The following is a 5,586-nucleotide window of genomic DNA, read 5'->3' as shown; positions in this document are numbered from 1 at the left end:
TAAGAGAACAAAAAAAGATTGCTTCAAGAAGCTTATGGAACATTTCGTTCTACCTCCGGAATACCGCAGATACGATGAGGCGGGTAACAAGATTCAGGAAAACAAGGAGAGGTGCAAGCTAGTCAAACAGTTCGCTCTTTCTAGGATGGCCAACGCATTCCGGAAATACAAGCAAAATCTAGCCCATGACTTTGTCAAGCCGGGCAAGACTCCGGATTTCACAGGACAATATGAGAAACTGCAACATGATTGGCCAGAATTTGTGAAGCAAAAGAAATCGGAGCAGTTCCTTGAAATATCGAAAAAAAATAAGGAGAATGCGGCCAAGAAGGAGTACAATCATATTATGGGGCCAGGAGGGTATCGCTTTTGGCAGCCTAAGTGGGAGAAGATGGAGAACGAGCTGAGGGCGCGAGGAATCCGTCCAGGTACGGAGGGATGGGACCCAAGGGCCAAAAGCTGGTGGTACGGGCATGGGGGATCGCTGAACCCGGAGACAGGGGAGTGTGTTTATCAGGGCAAAATAATTACACCCACCGAAAAGCTTATTGAGGCAATGAGGGAAGCTCAAGAGGGGAGGATCAAGTTCAACAGAGAGAACGACGCCCTGACAAAAGCCCTCGGGAATCCTGAACACGGAGGACGTGTACGAGGCATGGGGCCCATTCCGTGGAAAGTAGGGTTCCCCCAGAACGATGACCCGTACGGTTACAGAAGCCGTAAGAGAAAGATGGATCGGGATGCAGATGTTGTGGCGAAGTTGGTAACGGAAATGGATGTGATGAAGAAAACCGTGAGTGTACTAGTCGCCGAAAGAGATGCAGCTCGGGAGCTAAATTTCATGCGGTCAAAGGCTAAGAATGGTAGCGATATGCAGCCACCGGGAACCAATCTGTGTGGATACTATGTCTGTGAGATGATCCGGAGATACACCTCTGAGCGCGTTCCGAGTGATCTCAATGCTCAGAGGAATCACCTCCGGTCGATGCTTAGTCCAGAAGCTCGCTTCCGACCACTCCAAGAGGAACTAGCTGCATGGTTCAGGAGGGAAGTCCTCCATCCTAAAGGAGAACACCATTGCGACGACGTAGAACTATACATGCATTAAATTATGTATGAAAACTTGTTCAAACTTGTATATGGTCATCCGATGATATTGAATATATATTGTATATTCCTCTTGAATTCTTTTTGGTTATAATTTCAAATTTGTTTGAAATTGTACATTTATATGCATGTATATATGTAGTACCGTAGAATATGTGAAACTCCTTCAAAATTACAATAAAGCACAAAAGAAATAAAACAATATACAAATTAAACACAAAATATGTTTAGGGGGGGGGGGGCAGGTTTAGGGGGGGCCGGAAACCCTAAACCTGCGGCGGCCTTTAGTCGCGGTTGGCCAGAAGAACCGCGACTAAAGGTCCTCCGCCCGGACGGCCGCCTGGCGCCCACGTGGACGGGCCTTTAGTCGCGGTTCGTAAGGAACCGCGACTAAAGGGGGGGGGGCCTTTAGTCGCGATACTTTGGTCGCGGTTGCGCAACCGCGACTAATGGCAGTTGCGAACCGCGACCAAAGGCCCTTTTTCCACCAGTGATACACATATGCTTTCTCATCTCCCTTGTTCTCATCAGGACCAAAGTGTTGCAAGTCACGTGAAAATTTTAGCTAAGGAAACTGGATCAAGCAACAGGAGCAAAATACTCTGTAAGCAATAAGACAACCTATAATATATTAACTTGGAAGTGAATTAACAAAGAAATGGATTCCTATCAGAAAACAATAACATAGGGAGACAAGTTATAGATCTCTAGAAATACACAAAATACTGAACCAAAACACTAACAAACATTCTGAAGCAAATGGAAGATCTCCTTAAGTGAGATGATATGCTCATATTGGTAGATGGCCAATTGAGTCAACAGAGAAACATAATAGCCAAATGCATATCCATGTTTTTAACATGTGAACCCCATGCAATGGTTGCTGGAAGTAACAGAGAGTGGGATAAAGTATCTATACTAATAGTTGCTTTCTTAGCAATTGACACTATAGGACATGCATCGTTATTATAAACTACCTTCGACATATGAAGTAGTACCAATTAGTAAGGAAGAGAGGAAAATAATTGGTGAACTGTCTTTGCTGATCCACAATCTAAGCATAACTGCTGACTTTGGCGACTTTTCCAGTCAATGATTTACCAAACGAAAAACGACCCGGAGGGGAACGTAGAGATTTTAATACATACCAAAGCTAAGACCTCACTTTGATGACAATTCTTGCAGCAAGAACTTTCCTTATGTGAACTATCTAGTGAAGTCTGCCGCTGCTTCACGAAGGGGACAAATAACTCGAAATTGGCTTAATAGTGGTTGACGATTCCAGCAAAGCAAACATATTTAAAAATTAAAACAAATGTGAATGATAGAAGTTACTCATATTGAGATTTAAGATTTAACCTAACCAGACAAAATCAGAGTTGTGTAGAGTAAATGCAACTAAATTAATAGTGATAATTTTTTTCGGCTAACAATAGTAAGAGTGTGAGTTAACCTAAACAATATTTAGAATTACGGTAATAATCATGAAATTTTAGTAACAATAATTAGAATGCATTTATTAGTGTATGAAAACTGGAAGCAAATTACATATATGAGTGTGCATTGGCATCACATCAGTCCCACAACAACCAAGCATAAATACAGTAAAAAAGGCATGTTCGATTTTTTTTCTTTCATGAATCTGCGCTTGAAGAGAAGAAAAATATGCTCGAAAGAATGAAGGCTGTAGTTCTAGAATCAACCTGAAACAATTTGAACATGGAACAGGGGATCAATACAATCAATTAGCTACATACCAAAAAACATATCAACCTAACATTCTATAGAACTACTATAAAATGTGCACTGACAAAATATACCATCTCTTTCAGTATCTAGCTATTCACTTATCTAGTTATTCAGATGTTTTGGCAAACGATCCTACAAAAAAGAAGTGTTTTCATGAAAACTATTAAGTGAGCAGCTACACCGCAAAATCAAGTTGTGGAACAACCAAACCTAGCAGCGCCGCAAAACAATCCAGAAGCCTACATGTTCCCTACCAACTGCATTGAGAGGTACTAACCTGTAGTGCTGCTAGAATGGCAAAGAAGAAAAGGGATATAATTAACATGTAGAAATAAAATGGATCCAATTGGGCACAAAATAGAAATTGATATGCTAAGAACAACTGGTACTGCATAAAAATTCTGGGTGCTTAACTGAAACTTGTGATGCCAATGTTAGAAAAACTAAACTGGTCGAAGCGATTAAAGACAAAGGAATAGCTAGAAAGTACAAATGAACATGGAACCAAACCCTAACATATGATCAATTTTTTTCCATTCTTTATTGGCACATTCTGGTCCCCTCGCCTAGGATTCCACTGGCCTGAAACACATCACACAATTGTGCAAGGTCAGTTTAAATGTACTTGAAGTAGGTGATCTAATATTACATTAAGCTCACTCAAATTAAAAATGTTCATCTAGAGCACCATTACCAAACAAACACACTCAGAAATATTGGCGAACCAGTTTCCTAACCAGTAAGCTAGATTGGGCAAGTATAAAATCAGAGGCTGCAGATCAGCATGCACTAAAATGAATGATTTTCAAATGCATTATAGTTTCCTGGATGTACACTACATATACAATGCCCTTAAGGTAAGATCAGAGGTGATACAAAACTATCGTTTATAGTTGTTTCAGCTTCACTCTTTAGAAACTTGTAAAACAATAATGGTGTTTTTACTTGCCTTTTGATGCAATAAAAGCGACTTGGTGGTGTAGATAAATCTCTTGCGAATTTTCTTTTCAAAAACACTGTGTAATTTATGTTTTGTCTCTATTGTGAATTGCCAATAATGACCTTCTCAGTTGCTTTGCGAAAATTTCTAACAAATAATTGTAAGAAATAAAAGAGGCACACATGTGTGCACCAAGCTAACAAATAATTTATCGTTCAATCCAGTAATGCAACCACTAACAAATAATTTGTTGTTCGATCCAGTAACCGTAACCGAGAGGAAATGCAACCACGAAAAGAACCAACAGTCCCTCATGTAAGTCATCAATGCAGACAACTATATACCCTAAACAAAGAGAAAATATTTGTAACACTTACCGATTGGTCAGTTAAGAACATTGTTAGTAAATGGACCAAGGTAGACACTGAAATATATATGTTACTTGCAAGAAAAAATGATACACTGAAATATTGTTGTAATGCTGCATGTGATTGAGCAGGAATGCTTTTCTCTTATGCCCAAAGATAAATAATAGGTGGAGCTTTCTATTCAGCTTCCTTGGACAAAACGAAGAAAGAAGATTTTGACTACTTAATGGAAACAAAGTTAGTTTGACGACAGTTCGGTCATTTTATCAAGTTGTCTCACAACCCAATGGACCATACAACGTGTAAGAATTCCATATCTCAGTCATGTTCTTGGAAAATGGAAATATAACTCATAGCATGGTAAGTAAGCAAAATGTACGGGATGTGTTCCAGACGTAATTGTGAAATAACATGTACTATGTTCCTCCACTCGACAGTAATTACTATGAAAGTACAAGAATTACTTGATTCATATAGGACCGTTGAAAAGTTGCATAACTGAAAGTATGATTACCTGCAACCATCCAAGGAAATAATTAGATCCTGACACAGGGTATGCACCAAACATGACGAATCAAATCTAATTTGTTGCCTTCGATCGGTCAAATAACCAAGCAACTCATCAATCTGGAAAAGGAGCAGAACCTGTAAAAAGATGCAGTGACATGGTTTTAATAAAAAAAATCAGGAAACCACCCAGCTGCAGATATGCATCTCTCCACAGCTCCACTCAATCAATTGCAAACTGCACTCTAAAGAGCAAACATGGGGAATGGGGTCAGGGAACACTGACGGGTGACGGGCTGGAGAAAATTGGCCTACACACCTCAACAGCGTTCACAGCTCCATGCCGGCCTAAAAAATTGCCCATCCCCACGGAGCCGGCCGGTCTGGTCGCTCTAGAGCAGTCGCCAGGTCCAAGAGCGCGATCCTCAAGGACTCAGTGACACCCCATCCAGCCTCAAATCCCACAGTTGAAGTCCCTCCGCCGCCTGCCACGATCTGGCCGTAGCTCCCAGGACACCCATCCGGCCGACGATGCCAGCGCGCCCAAATCCGACGACTGCTGGGGAGAGGGTTGGGGAGGAGCTAGCCGCCGATGCATGAGTCATAACGGGACGAAGCTATAATGGAGGTGATAGTTGAAGAACACCGACCTGCACGACGAAGCTATAACGGGTCGATGGCGTCCGCCACTCGTTGCTTCTTTTCGGGTCTCTATCTTCTGACATTGGAAACTCATGGGGCCGCCCATTCACAACCTATTCCGCATGAACCCGCCGCCGCTCATCCTCATCTTCAGCGAAGCTTGTCCATCTGCTCGTACCGCATCCTGAACCAAACCTGTAGCTCTACAATTAATCTGTCAAGTTGGAAAATGTTAGAATCTAGATCGGTGTAACGCCTCCGCGCAAGCTCCAC

The 5,586-nt window shown here is 41.6% G+C and overlaps 1 long non-coding RNA gene across 1 annotated transcript; it reads right to left on the bottom strand.

Annotated features, from left to right (window-relative positions):
- Positions 1 to 1,606: 1,606 nt before the first annotated feature.
- LOC127345575 (uncharacterized) lies at positions 1,607 to 5,326 on the bottom strand. The gene is made up of 3 exons (XR_007878765.1): positions 4,991 to 5,326; positions 4,679 to 4,809; positions 1,607 to 3,438 (listed from the first exon to the last, which is right to left on the bottom strand). It is a non-coding gene; the product is annotated as an uncharacterized lncRNA (long non-coding RNA).
- Positions 5,327 to 5,586: the final 260 nt, after the last annotated feature.

This window comes from Lolium perenne, chromosome 3 (genome assembly GCF_019359855.2).
Source record: "Lolium perenne isolate Kyuss_39 chromosome 3, Kyuss_2.0, whole genome shotgun sequence".
NCBI classification, from domain to species: domain Eukaryota; kingdom Viridiplantae; phylum Streptophyta; class Magnoliopsida; order Poales; family Poaceae; genus Lolium; species Lolium perenne.
This window is presented reverse-complemented; position numbering and strand designations above follow the sequence as displayed.